Raw genomic sequence first — 23,042 nt, 5'->3', positions numbered from 1 at the left:
GTCTCTTTCCCCTCCCCCCCCCCCCCCCCCCAGGTCTATATATTCGGATAACTTCTGTTACCTGAAATTCAGTAGTTCCCTCTCTAATCATTTTTCATATATATTCTTCTTTCTTAAAACTTCAATTAGTGTTCCTACTGCACTAGCTATAGCACTGCATCTTGCGTAAACGTTATTAGTTGTGATGCTTATGGTTTTAGCAAACATATATGCATTGCTCTCTCTCTCTCTTCCCTCTTAATTTCTCTTTATTTATTCACCCAACCTTTCAGGCCTGATCATTACTCTGTATTCCACGGTTGTAGGTGTTAATCTTGTTGCAGATGAGAGTGATAACGCATTGCTGTCACAGAACCAGCACGTGCTTTAGCCTGCCTTTTGGTAGCTATATGATATACTGGAGAAAATTATTTGAAGAGTCCCATGGCCAGAAAGCTAAGCAGTAAAACTAGTGCAATCAAAAGCAATATGAACGTTCTGGCTTTAGTAAAGAACTATTAGAGTGAAACATCCTGCTTCTGTACTAGTAAGAGAGAGAGAATAATGTAAAATTATGGTTTGTCGTCCTAGGAAAAGTTTGTTTATATTTTGGTGGAGGAAGATATTTAGATTTAAGGAGAATAAACGTTTTTCCCTTTCACTGCTTCTTAGTAGTACCTTCTGCAGCAGTAAATGTTTGTGGAAGGGTTATATTTTCTTTGTTAACTTGTATACTAATACCCAGGGTGGTCAGTCTGTCTACAGCACCTTCATTTGCTTTTCCTTGTGGCTCTTCTGTATATTTTTCCAGATGAAAGAAGGATACAATTTTGTGAGTTTTCTCACTTTCAGTTCACAGTGACTCAGCATATCCAATCACTGGCCAATAACATAGATATTTTTCATCATGAGATACCTGTGAATTTATTTTGTAATTATTGCAGTAGCACTCTGAAGTTCCCAACTGGGAACGGTACTCCATTGTGCTAAATGCTGCACAAATACATGCCCTGTTCCTGGGAATTTACAATCTAAGGCTTTAATCCTGCAAATACTCACATGTTGGGCTAATCCAGTGTGTACAATGGTATTTGCAGAATCAGGCCCTAAGAAGGCAAATGACATACAAAGGACGAGGGAAGATGGTCTTGGCCATATATTGTCAGCTAACCCTAGTAACTGCCCTTTGAGCCATCATTAGCTGTCTGAATTGTCTTTTGAACATTGTGGCAGAGAGGTGTACAGTGGAGATCTGAAGAAGAGATGGGTAGTGGCATTCTTGTACTGGAGCAGGGGTCCTCAAGAACCCTAAGTAACTTCTTCTTGAATACATTTTGAGAGTCTGGATAACTCTTGGAAAAACTGTATCCTATAACCAATGTCACTGCTTAGTCACCAGTATGGCAACTGTGACTGAAGTTTGTGGTGTCAGCCAGCATATAGGTAGAAATGGAAAAAGCATATTGTTTTATCCTAACTACCATGATGCTTTAGCGGCCAGGTGTGTGCATTTCTGATGAGACTGTCATTGCCATTGCACTACTTGAAGGTAATCCCTCTAGGTCAAGGTTCAGGCAAAAGGGTGTGGTGGAGAAGCTTGCTGTAGCACTACTTATCTTATTACTCCAGGGGGAATTCTGCACCACTATACAAGCGCAGAATGAATGCCCCCTGCAGATATCCTCCCCTCCCCTGCAGAATAATTGATTCTGACAAGGTGGTGAAGGGAAGCTGTAATTACACCTTTTGCCCACCAGGGTCTGATGTGGTGTCAGAAGAGAGGGCAGCTGGCGCAGCCAGCTGCAGAAGGGGATGGGGCAGAGCCTGCTTTCCTCACAGCGCCCTGCTTGCAAGCCCAGGTGAGGAGGCACAGATGTTGGGGGAGGATGGACAGAGCAGGGCAGCCATGGCTGCTGGGGGTCTCTCAGATCAGGGTTCAGAAGGGCTAGTGGAGGGAGACAGACTGGGGTGGGGGGTGCAGGAGCGGGTGGGGTGACAGCATTGAGCCAAATGGGAGTGAGGGTGCAGGGCCACATGGGGACAAGGTATGGGAGTGCAGGGCCACTTGGTGACGGGGGGAGGGGCAGTGGCTGAGTGGGGGTGCAGCGCCACATGGGGACAGGGCAGCTATGCCCAGCTGAATGGGAGTGGGAGTGCAGGGACACATGGGACGGGGCAGCTTAAAAAAAACAACCCTCCTGTTCCATACTTCTCCCATCCACACCCAGCAGCTCTCTAGGTTCACTCCCAGGCTCCTTCCCAGCAATTGCTCCCTTCTCCCTCAGCTACTCCATTACCCTTGATTCTCCCAAGCCTTTGCACTGCTTCTGAGAGGTGCTGGAAATATGTTTCTATATTGTAGTTTAAATGAATTATTGTTCAAAGTTCTGTATTAATATGCCTAGTAAGGAATCTATTTGTCAAAAAATGTTCCCTGAATTTTTGTTTTGTATTGTTACAGACATACAGGTATTTTGAAATAAATTACCAAAATAAGAGAAACTGGCATGATTATATTGTTTTTACAAATAAAATATGCAGAATTTTTAGTTTTCTGGCACAGAATTCACCCAGGAGTATTTTGTACACCCCTTTCTTCCCCCCCCCCCATTTTTAATTTGCATCTTGATTTTCCGTGTCCCAAATTATAGCAATCATACTGTCTTGCACAGTAACACTTTAATGGCATACCCATGTCTGCATGATGTCTTGTTGCTTTTGGCTTATTACTAGCTGTGACAGAATATACCCCTGTGTTTTCTATTGTAATAATCTTTGTACAAGGTATCACTTGAAAACTCATAATTTGCTGGTCATTATTGTCCTGGTATGGCAACATTGTATGTGAAGTTAGAAGAGGCCACTATGTGATGATGCATGTTCCAAACCACAGCCCTGCCCAAACAGAAGTTGGCAAACAGGCCTTTCTCAAACAAAAGAATGTGTGCTCTACTTAATTTGCATTTAAGCCATGAACAGAGTCATCAAGCCAGTTCCTCAGAGACAGAAGGCAAGCTGACGGCTTAGCCAAGTGTAAACAAGACCAATGGGTCATTACCTGCTAAATGGCTATTCTTTGGCAGGAAAAGGGACGGGGGCAAAAAAAATCTACATCTTAGCAAAGGAACAGCATGGAATTCCCTTCCACGCAGACTGGCTGTTGCCTTTACTCTCAGCTGGAAATGCTTTTGGGGGGGCGACAAGATTATAAAAAGAAAGGGCAGACGCCCCTTCTCTCTCTCTTTCTCCCTCTCTCCCTCCATTGAGTCACTGCACAAGAAGGGACAAAGGAAACCGCCATTAAACAGAGGAAGGGGTCGTGGTCTAAGAAGTTTGACCAGTAAGACTGTTTGAGAGCACATGGTGAGAAAAACTTTGCTTTGAATTTAACACAGTTTAAGTTAGGCATTAGTTGCGTTTATCTTTATTTTTCTTGCAACCATTTCTGACTTTTATGCCTCATTACTTGTATTCATTTAAAAGATACAGCCATAAAGCATTGTAAAGGGCACCACCAGGTTTGATGGAATGGGTGACACAGCTACTCATTTAGTCTGGATTGTACTCTGGGTATGTCCCATTAGCCTTTGGGTTTTTCTTCCTCCGGTGGCTCCCAGAACCCAGACAGTTCTACTTTTTCTTTGGAGGTGGCTTGCGCTGCTCTTAGATCTAGGCTAACTGCAAAAGGCTGAGGTCTTTGTAGTACTTCCAGACCTTGCTGACCTGCCTGTGAATGAAGGATTGGGTCTCATTATCATAGCACTAGTCTAATATGTTAGACTTTTTGCTTGACCTTTTGGCAACCATGTGAACAAAGATTAATTTAGAAGATACCAAAGGGTGGTCTTGTCTACATGGGTGTTTTTGTGTATTAAATTGTTTTTTAATTAGTGTCCTGCATCCACACAATATAATTCTTCCAAACTAACTGCCCAATTTTTGCTAATTGGATAATCATTTTCAAGGTGAATGAAGTTAATTTCAGAATGAATTAGTGCAGGGGGAAAAAAGTTGTGTGGACACATCTGTATTTCGGATTAACTTTTCAGCCCTCACACTACACTACACTACACTACACAATTGCACACTACATTGCTTCACAACAGAACCAACCTGTCTATTTTACCAGTGTCCCCTCTGCTTCTCTGGGGTCATGTTGACCAGATATCACCTCCCTATTTAAATGCTGGCACTTAGCCAGGAGCATCCTATTTGTCATTCCATACTCTTGAAGTATTATAGCAGCCATGAATCATGCATTTATATGCAGCTGTGTAAGAACTCATGGACTTGAGGAGAGGAGACAGTCCAGGCCTGCCTTAACAGCAGCCACTATAAGATGAAGCTATACAAGTGGATAGCAATGCAGACGACCATTGGGGTCGCTCACAGAACATTTCTCGATGCTGAAGGTAAAGGAAAAGAGCTCCAGCAGAATTACGAAAAACCAAGGAGAGAGAGACAAGTTCTCCAAGTACCTGTCCCCACTTTGAGGAACTGGATTGGATTTTTGCCAGTGAGACTACCACTGAACCATGTTATGCTGTGGACAGTGCCTCAGGGACAGCGGTGAACACCAGTTCCCAGTCAGGACTCTGAGGATGAGGCAGTTTCCTCTGAAGCCAGGATCTTTTCCTCAAACAAGAGCCCAAGGCAGACATGGGGGAACAAACAGCTCCCAAAATCCAGGTGGACACCAAGCCTGATTATGATGGGAGGGAACCTCTGCTGGTGAGTATTTATGGTGGTGCATTACAACATAACTGTACAGGTGGTTAACAAACTTTTGTTCTAAGTGCCTAATGGATGCTGCCACTTTAGTGGATGTGAAGTAAGAACCTTTCCAAGCTTGCTCTGCTTCCAGCAGCTCGTCTCCCCACATGCTCAAAATGGCCTCCACACCTGGGAATATCAGCTCTGCAGGAATTTATTTTCCACAGCCTTCTGCCTTGCCAGGATCCCAACCCCCTTTTCCTGGACCCTTTCACATTCTCTACTCCGATCCCTTGGTTGACCACTCCTGGTCAAGCTAGTGGCATGCAGTGGTTTTTAAATAACCTTGAAATGGAGGAACATTTATTGATATGTCAGTTACAGGAAAAACAATGCAATATAAAAAATACTTGCTTCACAGTTTGGGCAGTCACATGAGATTTCAGCTATGTTAGCGTTTTATGAGGTATATTTCCCAAAGTGAGACATCAAAAACACCCAGGTGGGGGCCTTACAATCTCATCTGTAAACAGATTCTCAGCATCGTTAACCCGTTAGGTTCTGAACAACTACGACAGAACTCCTATTTATTTATTTTTCAGTGCACTTTGTACATGTTTGCAGATGATATAAAACAGAACTTAAGGTGAAGATAACACTCTATTTAGGTATGAACGTTCAAAGGCAAAGCAGCCTTTTTGGGGTCAACTGTAAAAAAAAAAAAAAAAAAAACAAAAAAAAAACAAAAAAAAACCAAACTGTGTAAGTAGTGTTGCCCTCCTGTCCTGGAGCAACTCCCTGAAATAGAGAGAGTTTGTGAGAGAGAATGGAGGAATGCAGGGAACTCCTGGTGTGTGCAATGAACTCTGCCTAAAGAAGCAACAAAATTATGCAAACCCCTGGATTTTAAGATTCCAAGAATAAGTTTATATTTTACACTTCTTGCACCTCCCATCCTTAACAAATGTTCATAATAAATACTTGATACACCCTGGTGTGCTAGCCGATATGCAAGTCCTGTTTTTACAGATTAGGAAAACTGAGATGTAGAGATTGTGACTTGTCCAAGTCTCACTGTGAGGTCTGAGAAAAGAACCCAGATCTTGTGACAGCTAGTCATGTGCTGTAACCACTATAGTAAAACCTCAGAGTTACGAACTGACCAGTCAATCACACACCTCATTTGGAACTGGAAGTATGCAATCAGGCAGCAGCACACGCGCGTGCACGCACACACAGAGCAAGTACAGTACTGTGTTAAACATAAACAAGTTTTAAAAAAAGGAAAGCAGCATATTTCATTCTTTCTTCTTCAGCTGGAGAGTGGGGTGGGGGGAGAGAAAACCTTTTGTGGTGGTAAACACCCATTTTTTCATGCTTTGTGTGTATAAAAAGATCTTCTATACTTTCCACAGTATGCATCCGATGAAGGGAGCTGTAGCTCACGAAAGCTTATGCTCAAATAAATTGGTTAGTCTCTAAGATGCCACAAGTACTCCTTTTCTTTTTTGCAAATACAGACTAACACGGCTGTTACTCTGAAAACTGTAAGTAGAGCAAACTTAAATCTTGGTATACTGTGCATCATATATACTTAGTCAATGTTCCACGTGTGACAGTGAAGGAGCACACAATTTTATGAACAGAAAATGTTTTGTTTTAAAATCAAACTAAAGAAATCAAAGTTTTGCCATCCTTGCTGTTACATTACTGCTCCTGGCCCTGGTTTGCGCTGACCTCGGGCTCCTGTAAAACGTTACTTCCATTCTTAACAATGTCTCAAAATCTGTTTCACGCACCAAACTTCTCAGATGCTCACACTTTCTTAGCACCAGGCTTACACAGAGACTTCAGAACCCTAACTTTGTCCATGGGAGACAGCTCCACATGTTTGCTGCACAGGCTCAGAGCCAGCGTATTGAGTGAAGGTCGGACCTCTCTCCTGATTAAAGTTGCTAATAGGTGGCATGCCTGTAGCCATTATCCAAATCCTATTAACATCAAAGTTAATAGGACAGAATTGATTCTTGGCAAAATGTTTCTGTTCAGTGAAAGTTGTTAATATTGGAATTGGTATTAAGTGGAATATACTGTACTTGCACATCTCTCACACTCACACAAATTACAAGCAACAAAAATTTAATCTAGACCTAATCGCCTAATCAGTTCCCTACCATTACAGGGACCTCGGGAAATCGTAAAACCTCAGTCTCTCCTGTTCCCTAGCTGTGGCACATGTCAGTTTAGTTTCCTGAAGACTGAAATGCTTTAGTGTAACTAAAGTCACTGGGCTCAGCTTAGGGGTACATGGGTGAACTTTAGTGGCCTGTGATATGCAGCAGGTCATACTTGATGTGTTATGGTTCCTTTTGGTCTGAAACTCTGTAATCTATTGTGTTAAGCCTTGTCTATACAGGAAAGCTGCTCCAGTATAACCAAGGTGTGAATTTAAACCAATAGTTAAACTAGTGCAGACTCCTGTGGACACTCTCTTGTTTTGGTTTGAGTGGCTTAATTCTGTTAATTTTAAATTGATTAGGAATAGGTTAAAGTTTAAACCAAAATAAACCTCTTAAACTGTGTGTGTGTGTGTGTGTGTGTGTGTGTGTTCACACAGGAGTTTGCAGCCGTTTAACCATGGCCAGGTTTAGGCTAGGAGCTCACTGGAAGTATAGCTATTACTAGCATACTGTAATGACAAAGCACTCCTAGTATGGGCGTACCTTATACCGACAAAACTGGGCTTTGCCAGTGTAACTTATTCCAGCCTCCCCACCTATGAGTGAGTGAGGTTATCCCAGCAAAAGTGCACTTTTTCTGGTATAACGGTCTACACTAGGGGCTTGTGCTGACACAACTGTGTTAATAAGTGATCACACCATTTCACATCCCTGACCAACGTAACTATGCCAGTAAAAGTTTGTAAAGTAAACCTGGACTATCTGTTTTGCACTAGTATAACACTTTCCCATGTAGACAAGGCCTTCTTGCTTCCAAGACCCCCCCCCCCACCTCCCCGCTGCACATGCGAGGAGACTACCTTCCTCACTTCTCATCACTTCCCCCTCCTTGTTCTTCCAGTCTGGCAGCAGCAGCAGGAACTGGAGCAGGAGACTGAGCTAGTGAGAGGAATTCTTATTTTATCAACACGATTTTGAAGAAACAAGAGAAAGATCTGAACCACCTGCCCTCTGATAGCCTCATGCACACCCCACAGTTTGAAAACCAGTGGCCTGGGGTGAGCAGCAATAGCTGAATAGCCTCCTGGATGAGGAATGCCACATTTCTGTACCTCTGCAGTGAGCTATCTTTGAAAGTGCAGCTCCAGACTGCAAGGAAATGCAGTCTCCTCACCATGGAAGACCATATCAGTGGCCCTGTGGAACCGGTCTACCCCAAACAGTTATTGGACAATGCGGCACCAGTTCAGTGGAGGCTTTGCAATACTATGTATTGTCTTGTAGGGGCATGTGATCAATGTGCTGGAGATCCCTGGGATTTTAGCTAGTTAGAGTTCCTCAGCTGTACAGGAGACATTAATGGAACCCATTTGCCTATTCTGTTTCCCCTTTTTTCCTCTGGCCCTGAAACAAGCCCTGTAGTATACTAACAGGGATACTGATCAGTTCTGATGTGAGTCCTTGATAATCAGCAAATTCATGGATGTGTGTATATATAAGATAATCGGCAAAAGTGCAGTATGCTAGAATTTTAAAAAACTACACTTACCAGGAATGGGAGGTCCAGTCCCACTGAATTACATGGATATAGATGTTTCTCTCACTACCATGGTGCTGGATGAACTTGTGTACCTGCCTTAGCCATAGCTAATGGGAACTTTTCCTAATTACACAGACCCAGAGATGCAGATTCAGTTTTAAGAATACATTCAGCAGGTGCAGGATAGTGATAGTGTGTGCTTTTTTTGAGAGATATTTAACATGCAGTGTCTGTTCATATCAGTGTATTACATTTTGCATAGTCCATGAAAGCAAAGGTGATGTTTTCAGTGAACAAAAGAGTGGCAAGGCAGGCAGCCAGCCAGACTGGCATCAACCTATACACAGCTAGACAAACAAGTGGCTGAAACTGAGGCTGTTTACAGTTTGTAGTCAGCATGCTACCCAAATTGGAAAAGCTGCAGGCATACACTCCCAGACTGATGATGGAAATTGGGAATGGACCAGTGAAGTAAGTTTTAACCTGTACTACTTCAGCAAAGGAATCTGCTACTCTGCAGTGGTGGTTTTTTTTTTTTTTTTTTTTTCCCCCCAGGCCTGGGTCTACACTTGAAAATGTTACGGGTATAACTATATTGCATAGGGATGTCATTTTTTATATTTTTTAATCAAAATAGTTATACTGGTAAAAGCCCTAGTGTGAATGCAGTTATGCCAGTGTTCTTATTCCCTTCCCCCTATAGGAATAGCTATAGTGATAACACCTTTATACTGATATAACTATTCACATGACGGGGGTCCGTACAAGGCTAGTAGTACTTTCTAGCGTAGACAAGCCATTGGTCTCTGCCAAGTATTTGGGGTACGCTAGAAGTTATTCTTAATTCTGTTTATTTCCCTACCCCCAAGTGCAGTCTGTCAACACGCTCTCCAGGTATACTTGGTAAACTGCACTTACACTGCTCCCTAGTGCTACTTCTTCCTTGCTCAGGGCAGAGGTTTCCTTAGCAACTTTCTGAGGACTCTTTCCCTCGGGGGTTTTTTGTTTTTTTGTTTTTTTTTTTTCCAGATTCTCCCTCCATTATCTTCTCTGGGTGAGCACTTTGAAAAGACTGGAGACTTCCATAACCTAGTGGTTGAGCAAAGACCATCGGGCAACACTAATAGGTCTCTTGTTCTTGCATTCCATTCCATACCCTGGTAGCCACCCCTCACTCAGCTTGTATAGGTTTTTTTAGGGGGCTTTTCCTCCACAAGTACCTGACTGTGTACCATTTTCCTGAACCTAGTTTGTTGTTTTCTGTTGGTTGTATTTTCTACGCTATAGCATCCAGCAAACATCCGGTCATTTAGCAGGAAATGAAATAAGGTCTTTTTGGGATTCCCTGTCCCTTTTCCGAACTGCCACTGTAGCTAGCTCCTGTTGCCCAGGGGGAGAGGGTTGTGTGTTTTGCCCCCTGCTATTTATAACTTGTTTTAGTTGCATGTCAGTTTGATTCCTAAATGCCCTTTAGATTGCTGAAAAGGTATTACATAAAATAAATCTGCTTAGTTTTATATTTTTTGTATCTCAAGTAGACGAAGCGTGGTTGCAGGTTTAGAAACCTAATTACACGCTGGTTCTGACATATGGTTCAATGTAGATTCAGTGTAAATGCTTTATTTCATATGTAATTTTTGCAATAAAATAACTTTTTTTTTTCTCTTCTCTCCCTTCTCTTACCCTTAATCTGCCATTTTGAATTGAGCCATGTGGCTGTTGCACATGGTGAACTGGGCACTCCCATCCTGCCTAGGCCATGCAGCAGAAAGGGGAATATCCCAGGGGATTCCAGGACTTGAGAATTGAAGGAGAACGGAACTGGTAGTGTTGGAGATGGGCTTGGCAGCTGCTGCATGCACCACATGGGCAGAAAGATAGGGGACACTTCTGCTATCATGAGGCAATATGTTGTCCTTTTACATATGCCACTGGTAGTGACATTCATAAGAACCCAGAATACGTCCCCCAAAAGCTGGAAAAATCAGCTCACATTGGTAAATTTTAAGTAAAAAGCTATATACCCCGCTTCCTTCCACCTAAGCAGGTTGGCCATGCTGGAATCTGGTTTTCCTCCACACTGACAAGATATCAGGCTTCTTTGGGTCTTATTCTTCATGTCCCATGGTTTGTCTGGTTCGTTATTGTTTTTGTTCTTATGAGTAAGTTGTGAAGTGTTTCCATGCTATCAAATAGGAGTACATCAAGCGGGGTACAGAGGATGGAATCAGATTTGCTCTAGCTCATCTTAAAATGGGCAAGTCTTCTACCCTGAGCAAAACAGATTGTTGTTGTCCTGGGTGTTTATCTTCTCACAGCATTGCTTGCTACTTCATGTGTGATGTTCATCTCTTCCATTTTCTCAGGTAGCCAGTCTTACACTAAAGTATTTTATAGGTCCAAGTTCAGTTGGCCTTGATTTTACCTCTGTCTCTGGGTGGATACCTGTGCCCACGCATCGGCTTCAGGCCAGCTGGCAGCACACTGGTAGCGTGGTCTCCTCCAAGACATGCTGGTGTTAGAATCTTCTTATTTCACAGATGTAGGAAAAAAATGTATTCAATCTGAAAATAGTACATAACTGAATTCCATGGCATGTACAGTTCTATTTGTACAAGCAAGTGGCTTTTGGTCAATTTACACTCTGATACACGGGGTCAAAAAGTAGACCCCCTCCCCAATCTCTTCCGGGGAACAGTTTCTGCATAGTGGTAAGAATGTAACTAACAGTTGCACTGTTCTGTCTGGAAGGACATCGGGTTTTCTTTTTACCTTTCATCCTTAGGAAATTTTGTTCCTAATTTCCCAGTTTCTCATCAGCAATCTCCTCCTCAGCAAGCTTTTGATAGGATCTGATATTAACAGACCTTGGTGTCCTGTGGCGATCGGAATTAAAGCGCCTCTAAATGTTCAGTAACATCCAATATATTCTTCAGAGCACAATTCCACTAAACAGAATTCTCAGGTCACTGACTCAGACTCGAACCTGGCCTTGTACTTTATTGCCTGAGAGAGCTACCCAGATACACCCAGTTTCTGCTTTGCTGCACTGAGTTTTACCTAAATGTCTTGACTTTTAGGTAATTAATTGTACCGGTATCCAAACAACTATCACAATTTGCTTCAGAAGTTTAAAACCCAGTTCATGTGCATTTCACCAAAATACTCCAGTTTTCTTCTAGCTCTGTCACCTTCCAGTTATCAAATAGCTCAGCGCTCCACAGACTTGATTTCTGAATTGATGACTTTAAGCTGCACAATCACTTTTTTTTTTTCTTTACTTACACAATTTAAGAAAAATCTCACTGGCTCTTTATTAAAACAAAAAACCTGCACAGGCTTAACCAAGATTGGTTTGTTCAGTTAACTAGTAAATTCCTTTCTAGAGCTAATTTGTTTTTCTAAACACAAGATTTTAAGTTATTGGTGGCTTTACTGTTCAGCAGTTTTTGTAGTAAATGAAACACTATTTCTGTGGTCGTCATTAGTGGTAACGAAGATGCTCCTGTGGGCCCAGTACTTGCTGATAGTGATGTCAGATAGAATCTGAATTTGTTCTTCTTTTTTCTACTTTGCAAATGTGACAGGACTATAGTTGCTGTCTTGTCTGAATGAATCAGTGGACAGTCACGTGCCGCGCAGCCAGCACCTATCGGCTATTGCCCATAACACATACAGCAGCAAGCTGTCTTCCTCCCCTCCCCCTCCTCCTGGAAGCAATTTGTGCAAATGCTGCCCGTATTAAAGCACCACATGCTACTAATTTGTCAGGTGTACACTCTCAATAATGCTCTGTGTAGTTGATAAATGCCTCAAAGTTTCTTTTGATGTCTCTCTAGCCTCCTAAAAGTATCTTTGCTGTATAGACGCTGACATACTTCAATCCAGTAGATAATCTTTACACATTTGAACTTTAATACATTAATTTAAGCAGACATAAATAGAGCATGGTATCTACTAAAGCAGTAGATATTTTTCCATGGTAGAAAATACACATATGTTCAGCCATTGTATTTTCTAGGTTCAAAATTTAAATGCTTTCCTGGAGTTCAGTGTTAATTATCTTCTCATATTGTCTTTTCAGAATTTTAGATTTAAGTATTCTCTTTCCTCTCTCCCGTTTCAAAATAGAATGATTTATCTGCCTTTCTCTCAAAGCATTTTTTGGTTTAGATGGACATTGTATAGCCAATTAAAGCTTGCTGTTGAAATGAAAGGCCCCTGTTTCCAAAGATATCTTTTTAAAAATGCTGTGGTTAAAGGAAGACATGAGAATAAGTTTCATTCCTCTGTCTTACTGTTATGTCTGAACAGTTCTGATCTCTCTTGTTCATTTTTTTTTTTTTTTTGCATCCCTTTTTTGCAGGGACGAGGATAGATTGTTTTTATATTATTTTCTGAAATGTTAAAACTCCTTCGAGCTGACTTACAAAACTTAGCATGTCTGAACAACTTAACGCTTAACTTTGCTCACTTCACTACCCCACTGCTAGGTGATTTGGTTTAGTTGGTTTCATTCCTTTGAATAGGAAGACATTTTGATTCAAATTTTTTGTCATCTTTTTTTAATGTCAATCCAACACACAGTTCAGTGCTTAGAAAATTTCTGAGTACCTTTAAAAGATCGCATAGAGATGATCTTTCATTCCCTTGGAATGGAGACACGAAAACTAGAGGATTGGGAAATTCTCATGTCCAGTCCAGAGGACAAACTGAAGTCACTGCAAAATGATAGGTTTAAAGTACCTATACTTATTCTTACCTTTTACAGGAAATACAAGGACTTAAAGCATGTGTAATTGTATTTATGGGCAAAAAACTTTTGAGATGGCGTTAAGGTTGAGAGTGTGTATCAGTAATTTAAGGGTAACATCATTTTCAGGAATGTTTTAATTATTCGATAATCAAGGATTATAAACCCAAGACATTCTTAGTTTCTTCTGTCCCTTATCTCCATGGATCTACTGAGGTACTCTGGATGCTTTATCGCCTCTTAAGAGACTTAGATTTATTGGTAGGAAGCATGGGAATCGTCAAAGTCACAGGAAAAGTATGCTTGCCACTCTCTCACCACCACTATCCAACTCCCATGGAGTGGGTCATGTTCAACAATTCTGAACTTTAGGTTGTTGGGGGCCACTCCTGATCCCAAAGCCTGGTTTTAGTTTAACTGAGGTGATGAGCCTGGTGTTTTGGCTTGGTGATGGTGACTGTTTGGAGGCCCTTGTGCATTAGGACTTGGGTAGGAGGGAGATTTGTTTCTACTTCTGAAACTCCTACGTGTGGGCCAGGGAGCAGCATATGGAGTGGGGAAGGAATTCATTGCTCTTCATGACTCACTCCATGGGAGTTGGATAGTGGTGGCAAGCATATTTTTCCTGTGGCTTTGCTGATTCCCATGCTTCCTGCCAGCCAGCCATTCTCTTCTCTTCTTCCACACTCCCCCCCAGGCACTTTGGGAGGAAAGCTCTAGTTCTCTGAACATTGGAAAGTTGACAGGAAGTAGGGGGTAGAATGTGTGTGTTAAGAGGTCTGCCACATAAGAACTACCCTCTACAGAATAGTGTGTGAGAACTGTAGTTAGTAGGTTATGTTGTAGTTAATAGACTCGAGGCATTCCTCATTTTTCTTACTGTAAATCTCTTAAGGTATGTCTACACTGCAATAAAACACCCGTGGCTGGCCTGGGTCAGCCGACTTGGTCTTGCAGGGCTCAGGCTGCTGGACTGTAAATTTGCTGTGTAGACTTTCAGGCTCTGGCTGGAGCCCAGGCTTTGAGACCCCATGATAGGAGAGTGTCCTAGATCCCAGGCTCCAGCCCAAGCCCGTATGTCTACATTGCAGTTTTATAGTCCTGGAGCCCAAGTCAGCTGACCCAAGCAAGCCACGGGTTCTTTATTGCAGTGTAGACATACCCTTTGGGTTGGCAGAAGGAAGGTCTGCTGGAGAAGACATTCTGACTTTAGGATAATATAAGGAAATTCACACATGCCACTTTTTGAAGTTGAAATTAAGGTTGCAGGCACATAGCAGTGATTTGAATGAATAACTTTCAATACTCTTAGTATTACAAAAATGTAGCCCTGGAAATTTAGCGTTCAGGTTGCCCTTCTCAAATAAGGGAGCCAAACTACAGTGATCAATTTTGGCCCAATATCTTCTTTCTTCTATAGAATGTAAGATTAAATGTTTTTGTGAAACCTGAAGGAGGAAAATAATAGAAACAGATCGTTAAATATGTAAACAATCTGTAGAACTTTTCACTCACTAAAATCCATAAAGATGAATTGATCTATGTGGTATAAATCTTTGGAGTGAGAAGCTGCCAATTTTCAGAGTAGAATGAATTTTAAGGCACTGAGCTTAAGTTAGATTTAGCTACCCTTGACTGACTTAGGGCTGACGGGGCATTTCCCAGTTACCTTGTGCTCAGGTTGGCAGTCCTAGAATGGAATCGGAAAACCTGTTCTGGAAAACCTGCTGTGATTTAACTCCAGTTATTCCTGTGCCACAATCTGGCATTGCCTTAGGAGCATTATCTGTGTGTGATGCCTTTTATCTTCAGGGAGTCCCTGTGGAGTAACCAAAGAACCTGTACGTCACAATGATTAAAATAACTGAATCTTGTCTGTAAAATTTTAAGTTTTTTCCTGTTTTATGTAGAGAGATTCCTTTATCCTCTATTTTTATTAGTTTAAGTTCAGAAAGCTGGAGTTGCTCAAGGTGTTTGGTAGGGAGAGTCTCTTGTGCTCCTGATATGCCACCTTTCTAAATCTCTAGCTGTGCACATAAGATTTAAAGTTTTAAGCAGGTATCTCTCTTTCATTTATTGTTCTCCAAAAAGGAGAAAACGGTTTACGGCATATTAAGTTTACTTCCTTACATGGCACAGAGATTCTGACAGAGCATCTGAAAGGCAGACTTATTGTGTTTTGAAAGCTTTGCTGATCTGAAACACTTAATGGCATTAATTATAACTCTGCTGAATACCTTCACTGAAGTAGTCCATTAGCATTTCCTTTTGAAGGATAGATTTTATCTTTTGTTGAGGTTCATTAACCAGTGAAATATTGGCTGAAATGTGGTATGATTTTAATAAGTTCTTCAAGTAACATCCCTATTGGTGCTCCATGTCAGGATGTGCAACCACCTGTGTGCTCTTGATTGGAGATTTTCATTAGCAGTGTCTGTGGGTCTGCATCCTAGACACCCTTGTGCTCTGGTACAGGGGTATATAGGGAGGGGACGGACCTGCCACCACTCAAGTTCCGTCTCAATCACCTGCAGGATGAGACTGTCTATTAGCTGATTACACAGCTTGCTATGTCTCTTGACTAGTCTTTTCTTTTTATTGTTTTGCACAATTTGTACTTGGAGGTGGTTTCCTGTCCCCTTTCTTCTTTTGCCCAATTTGAGCCTCTGTTTTTTTTCCTCAGGCCTTGATTCTCAGCCTCGAGTACAAGCTGTGTTCAACAGCCCAGACTTCAAACATTGCCAGAATTGCCACAGGTTTTCCCCCCCACTTCAGTGAGGGACATTCAGATTGCCTCCGCTGCCTGGGAGAGACCCACATCCTCTCCAAATGTAAGATCTGCTCAGATTTTAAAAGCAGATCTAACAAATTGAGGGTGGGCAGACTAAAATTCCTGTTGATGGAGTGGTCTCTGAGACCCCTGGGATCCGATTCACCCACATGTACTTTGGATCCGGTTGCTGAGAGAGCTCCGGTAACCATCTCTGCTGCAACAGTAAGCAAAGCCCCTGACAGGACTTCAAAATTATCTAGACCCTCAAGGAAGAAATGACACTTTGCTCCAGAATGGGATAAGAAAAAGGGAAAGTCACCCCTTGAGTCTGTGTCTTAGGAAGTGTCATGTCCTGATAAGAGTATCACTGAAGCTCCCATCCCCTCGAGGATAATAAGGTGGTAAGTAACAGTCAACATGAATTTGTCAAGAATAAATCACATCAAATCAACCTAATATCCTCCTTTTGACAGAGTAACAAGCCTTGTCTGTGGGGGAAGCAGTAGATGTGGTATATTTCAACTTTAATATGGCTTTTGACACTGTCCCACCTGATCTTCTCATAAGCTATATTTCTCTAGTTTGTTTAGGTGAACTTACTATAAGGTGGGTACACAACTGATGGGAGAAGCATACTCAGAGAATAGTTATCAGTGGTTGGCTTGGCCACTGCAGTCCCCCTTCTTAAAATGGGAATAACTGTTTCTCCCTACCTAGACAAATGGCTCCTAAAAGGTTGCTCATTTCTCAAGTTACAGATGGTAACCATCATGGCCCTATCTCTTCCACTCACTGAGCCTCAACCTCAATGCAGGAAAAGTCTGCCCTCAAACATGCTCAATACATAGACTTAATCGGGATCACTATGGACCCATCTACCACCACAGCAAACTTACCCAAGGACAGATTTGCCACAATGTCCAGTCTTGTCTCAACAATACAACAGAGTCCACAAAACACAGCAAGGACTTATCTGCAACTTCTGGGCCATATAATAGCCTTCACATTTGAGACTTCCTTTGCAAGACCATACTCTGTCTTCAAGCTTGGCTGAGAACTGGCTAATCCCTGAACAAGAGTAGTCTTTCCAAGCAGGAGTCCATGCCTGGAAAGGTCCTCAATTCTCTAAACTGGTGGAAGGAGCTACAAAAAATGTGCAGCTTACTCCCACAAGGATTATGACTACAGACGCCTCCCTGATTGGCCTGAGGCACACACTTCCAAAGTCTCACAGCTCAGAGCAAATGAACCCCTCAGGCGGCGATCCTCCATATCAACATATTAGAGGTCAGAAGAGTTTGTTACGCTTGTGAGCACTTCCTACCCCATATAAGGGGCCATCCAGTCAGAATACTCCTGGACAATAGAGCAGCAGTGTATATCAATCTTCAAGAAGGAGCAAGATCTTAGTCCTTATTTTTCAGATCTGTAAAACTATGGAACTGGTGCATATCATATTGCATACAGATCTCAGCAGTTTATCTACCAGGACTATAGGACATAGTGGCAAACTCCCTCATCAGGCATTTCTGCATTGACCAAGAGGTATGTCTGTCTTGGAGTCACCCAGAGAGAGAGCTCTTTATGACGCCATAAAGTGCAGCTATTCTGCTCAAGTGGAGGCACGGCCACAACTCAATGGGAGATGTCCTAGTCATTCATTGGCCTCACATATTGCTTATGCTTATCCCCTGACACTTTTTTCCTGCTCAAAAGCCAAAACAAATAGGAAAAATTAGTAACCATAATCATAGCACTGTTGGAGCTGAGACGGGTGTGGTTCCCAGAGCTTCCCTTGACAACTGAACCTATCATGCACCCCAGCCTCTTGGTGCTTTATCTCAGGGCAGAACTATTAAATGGCTCTCTGGTACAGAACAAGTCTGCTCCCCACAGGTACAAATAATGCTGCTTAATAATAGAAAACCCACAACAAGGGAAACTTACCTGCAGAAATGGAAATGCTTCCAGACTTGGTGCAGTCACCAATCTATACCTTCTCTGGTCTTATCTGACACACGTTCTCTGGTACCTGCCGAATTTAAAAACCACAGGCTTATTGCTGAGCTCTGCTAATGTTTCACTTAGCCGTGCATGTGCAGCCCCCCACCCCTCTCTCACACACATTGTTTGTTGTTGGCCCACCCAGCCACTATGAGGTTCATCAAAGACTTCTTCATCCTCTTCCCTCCTGTCAAGGAGCCAACTCCACCATGAGAGATCAGCTTAGTCCTCAATGCACTGAGACCTCCTTTTGAACCTATTCTTTCTTCCTTCATTTGTCCCTTAAGACCTTGTTCCTGATAGCTATCACCTCAGCCAGGAGGGTAGGATAGCTTGAAGCCTTGATGGCTGATCCACCATACGTGGTGTTTCAGCACGATAAGGGGATGATATGTCCACACTCTTTCTTTGTACCTAGAGTTCCTTCAGAATTCCACATGAATCAGGAGATTCATCTACTGGCGTTTTACCCCAGCCCTCACTCTTCAAGAAAAGAAACAGCATTCATACACTGGATGTAAGAAGAACTCTCAGCTTTTTACCTAGATAGGACTAAGCCCTTTAGGAATTTACCGAGCCTTTTCATCTCAATGGCAGAATGAATGAATGAAGGGACATCTGATTTCCACCCAAAGGTTGTCCAAATGGATTTCAGGATACATCTTAATCTCTTGTGAAGTCTTGGAGGTTTGCCCCCTCTGAGAGTGACTGCTCATTCCATCTCTGTTTTTCAGTAGGATTACATACCTACCTCAGACATCTGCAGGGTGACCACCTGGTCTTTGGTGCACATGTTTTTCCCAACACTATGCTCTTGTGCCTGCCTCCAAAGCTGTTCCAGCTTTCAGTGACACTATTCTATGACCCGTACTGAATCCACCTCCTTGGCCCTCCCTCATTAATGCCCGCAAATCTCTTGATGTGGAGCACCCATAGGGACACTACTTGAAGAGAAGGAGAAATTTCTTACCTTGTACGTTATCTGAAGTTCTTTTGAAATGTGTGTCCCTATGGGTACTCCACTACTACCTGCCCTCCTTCCCCTCTGCCTCAGTCATTTGTTGGACAAAATGACGGCAGGTCTTCCCCCTCCCAATGTGCCCTCATACTGGAGCACAAGGTATAAGTTGCACAGGCGCAGATCCGCGGACACAGCTGAGAAAAATCTCTGCTCAATAGTATACAAGCAAGCATGCATGCATCCTGACACGGACCACTCATAGGAACACACATCTTGAAGAACTCCAGTTAAATTGGTTAGTCTCTAAGGTGCCACAAGTACTCCTTTTCTTTTTGTCCAAGGTAAGTAACTTCTCTTGTATTCTTCTTTTTTTTTTTTTTTTTCAGATTTTCTTTGCTGTCTTGAGATTTGGATTCTAGTTCTATATTATTCAATGAAACTTTTGTGGTAAGAATGATATACATTAATTCATATACTCTGATCTATAACACATAGACCGAAATATGAAAGACTGAATAAAACTGTAGTGTGTTCTGTCCTGTCCCAGGGGGCGCAGCTGATATTTTGACCCAGTCAATACTGGAGAATTGATACTGTTTCAAGACTTGAAACAGTTTTGGAAAAGAGTTCTTAAAGTCATTAGCCTTGAATGCCTTTCAACAACTTAAACAACAAACAGTGCTTCAGACAGGACCATTTGAAGCTAGCTACCTGAAATGGCTTTGAGTGAGTTCTTAAACTTTCAGGTGATGACGTCTTCACTGTGGCTGTTAACTGTTTCCTGGCTTTCTTCTCTTCACCCTCCTCTGTAGACCCCTCTAGAAGAATTGAGCATCATTCTTATTTGATTTATTGAGGGTGTTTTAGTTTTTATTTTGCCAAGCTTGGGTAGCGCTTCAGCAGAATGTCATTTCCCACTCCCCTCCCCACATTGTTATTTAGGTATTAAGTAGCATTAGAATCATGTGAAACCTAATTATCTAGCAAGAAACTGGTGTTAAGCTGGCAGATTGTATGGTGCTTAGGATCTTGAGTAGACTCTTTGCTTGGTACCAAGGAGTGAGAATGCGCTCTTAGTCCTAAAAATAATAACCTGCACTTCATTATTTTTTCTTTCCTTCAGCCCTGCGCCTCCTTCCCTTGGAATAGTTGAGAGTAGGTGGAACTTTTTTTAGAGACTGTCATTTCAGTAGAAACAAATTCTGAGCAATTGCCAGTAAAACTGCAAAAAATGAGGCTTGTTATAAGAGCCACAGGAAAATGAGAAGCTAGTTTGGGGCTTTCTTCTTAGTGCAGGCCTATTCCATGGTGGTTTTTATTTATTTATTTCCTGTTTCAAAGCTTACTGTTTTTGCCCTGACTTTTTGGAATGCAGATGTGTAGAAACTCCTTGCTAAAGAATGATGTGCAGTGGCTCAGAAGCTTCCCAGCCACTGAGTCCAGCTGGCTGCTGCAGAGGCTGCGTTTGTTTTGTCTTAACTAATTTTATATCAACTTTTTTAATTTAAGCTAGGCTTTCTGCATTAGATAACAATCCAAGTACAATGTCCATAAATGAAACCAAACACTGTAATCTACTAATTTTTGTTTTCAGTGTGTAGTATTATGTAATCAGACAGCCTAGTAGAAAGGAAGATCTGGAAATAATACTAGTGGGATGTAAAATGGTACTAAAACTGAAGTGTTCAGCCTTTGTTGAAGCAAATATCTGTATTCAGCTGAAGGTTTTGGCACAATAGATTTATTTACCACTTCCCCACCTCATAAATACAGGAGACTAGTGCAGGAGAATTAACATTGTCTAGTAGCTTGGCACAAGATGTCTTGTCAGATCTCCACAATTGCATACATCAGGAGTGATGTTTTTGTTTTTCAGTGTGACACATTTATATGGGATGCACTGATGGCCTAATTTTCAGAGGTGCTAAGGTCCTGCAGTTGTCATCGGTGTTGAAGTTGAAGTCGGTGTAAGTTGCAGATATTGGGAACCTCTGAAAATCCAGCCATTTGCATTTCAGGCTTGATTGGCCCATGTAATGGGTGGACAATAAAAAACTAAAGGTATGAGGCATGATAAAACCATTTTGAAAGGGGATTTAGATACGTTACAGAGTTTACAGGCATCATTTGGGCACTAGTATCTTAGTTGTAAGCTAACCTTGCTCTTCCCAAATTCATTGTTCCCCTAAATGTGGGGGCTACTGGAAAAGAGGAGTATTTTCTGTCTGTGTTCTCACTCCCACCTCAGACCCTCCTCACAGCCAGGAGGCAGTCTTACTCTACAGTTTTCCCTTCCTCCTTGTTAATACAGGTCTCTGTGGCTTGGGGTATCTATTTTTCTTCTGTCCCTACATTTTGGGGCATCCTCCCCAGTGAATAGGTACCTTCCTTTGCCACAGCTGCTCCACAGGTTTCCTAGGTGATAGTTAAATAGACTTGATTGTCAGTTCTACTGCCACCCACAGGAATCTGGGTAGTATCAATAAGATTGACAAGGCCATGGTCAGTGTTCACACTAAGGCTTGAGAAAGCAGCAGAGGCATTAGTACAGTCAGGAGCCAGCACTATTGATTAAACTTAGGTCCTGTTTGGAAGGTTGTCTTCACAGCCTTAAGGACTAAATTCTTATTTAAAAAATTTAAAAAAATAAAAAATAAAAACCTAGGATCTAAAGAAGTTGACATCACTAGATGTTTCCTACTTTGCGGGAGTGAGGTGAAATTTTCAAGTCCCACATATATGTATGTATACTCTGTTCTAGTATTCATTGTAGATGTTGCTGTGGCTTCCTGGTGAGATGAAGACTTGAGCCTACTCAGTGGACTCTAGAGGTCTCAAAAACACTGCGTTACTGTGTAACTAGTTTTTATATAAATATCAGAAGACAGATTTAGGGCCTGACTGTCAGCTCCGTTCACTTATAATTTATTAAACATCAGTCAGATCTGTGCTTGATCAGTATTGAAGGAAAGTTTGTGGAGACCCCACTTCAAGGATGACCTTGGCCTCTGTTCTCTAGGCTTTTAAGGATTCAGATATGTAGTGGAGACGACACTTTCCCTAGGTAAGTTAAACATGCCACTTAGGGTTTTCTTTAAAGGGATTGGAAGAATATGATGCAGGTGGAGGGAGGGATAGCTCAGTGGTTTGAGCATTGGCCTGCTAAACCCAGGGTTGTGAGCTCAATCCTTGAGGGGGCTATTTAGGGATCTGGGGCAAAAAAAATTGGGGATTGTGCCTGCTTTGACCCAGGGGTTGGACTAGATGATCTCCTGAGGTCCCTTCCAACTCTGATAGTCTGAGTCTATAAGGTGTGCAATTAGTGAAATGGGGGAAGAGGGAGTGCAATCTTCTGAACGAACAAATAAGTCCAGTATCACTCCACTCTTCCCCACGTTATTCAAAAGTGGGGTGGAATACCAAGAGCCTTTAGCCTAAACTTTCCAAAGTGACAAAACTATGGAACTCACAGCTTTGGGAAGTCAATGAGGCCAATAAATTAAAAATTTTAAAAGAATTGGCTATTTATATGGATATCAAGATTATCCAGAGTTGCTATAATGAATCAAAACAAGAATTTCGGAAAGGATATTAAACCTCGTACTTCAGAACGTAAGCCAATCTAAGCTATTAGAGGTCAGGATGAGAGATACGTGGAGGTGCAGATTATCCCACATCTGCCCACTGCCTGCATCTTATACCTTCCTATGAAGTATTTAATCTACTCCATGTCCTTGGTGAAATTTCCCCCTGGTGTGATGCCAGAGGGTAGAAAGCCATGAACTATTCTACCCTCAGGCCTCTGAATTTTTTCAGATGATGGATTAGTTGACAAGGGGTCAGTTCTAAACTCATCCCCTTGGGCTGGGGCCTGACCACTAACCAAAGCTGTAACTGAGAATTTACTGCTACATGTTTAAATTTAAAAATATAACCTTTTGGTGTGGAGAAATTAAGTAAATTTTGCAATATTTTCCAAAACATAAATATATAGAAGCTGCATGGGTTCTTGTATATTTTGATGTTGTTTGTTGCCATTTTGATACCAAGGATAAATAACTTTCTAATTCAAGATTTTAATATTTTTTACAAAGCATTCTCTTTGAAATGCAAGCTTTACAGAACAAATAAATGTTTAA

At 41.9% G+C, this 23,042-nt stretch overlaps 1 protein-coding gene across 4 annotated transcripts in view; it reads left to right on the top strand.

Annotated features, from left to right (window-relative positions):
* Positions 1–23,042, top strand: part of USP22 (ubiquitin specific peptidase 22) — a 202,453-nt gene that overhangs the window by 49,888 nt on the left and 129,523 nt on the right. The window contains exon 1 of one of the 4 annotated variants that reach the window (XM_074965121.1): positions 1,750–1,838. The exons of the other annotated variants lie outside the window; for them this stretch is intronic. The gene's annotated coding sequence lies outside the window, so the exon portion shown is untranslated. Of the gene's footprint in view, positions 1–1,749; positions 1,839–23,042 lie in introns of those variants that run through there. 4 annotated transcript variants of the gene reach the window in all.

Source organism: Natator depressus, chromosome 10 (genome assembly GCF_965152275.1).
Source record: "Natator depressus isolate rNatDep1 chromosome 10, rNatDep2.hap1, whole genome shotgun sequence".
In the NCBI taxonomy this organism is placed as follows: Eukaryota; Metazoa; Chordata; order Testudines; family Cheloniidae; genus Natator; species Natator depressus.
The sequence above is the reverse complement of the archived record's forward strand: the minus strand, read 5'-3'. Positions and strand labels throughout refer to the sequence as shown.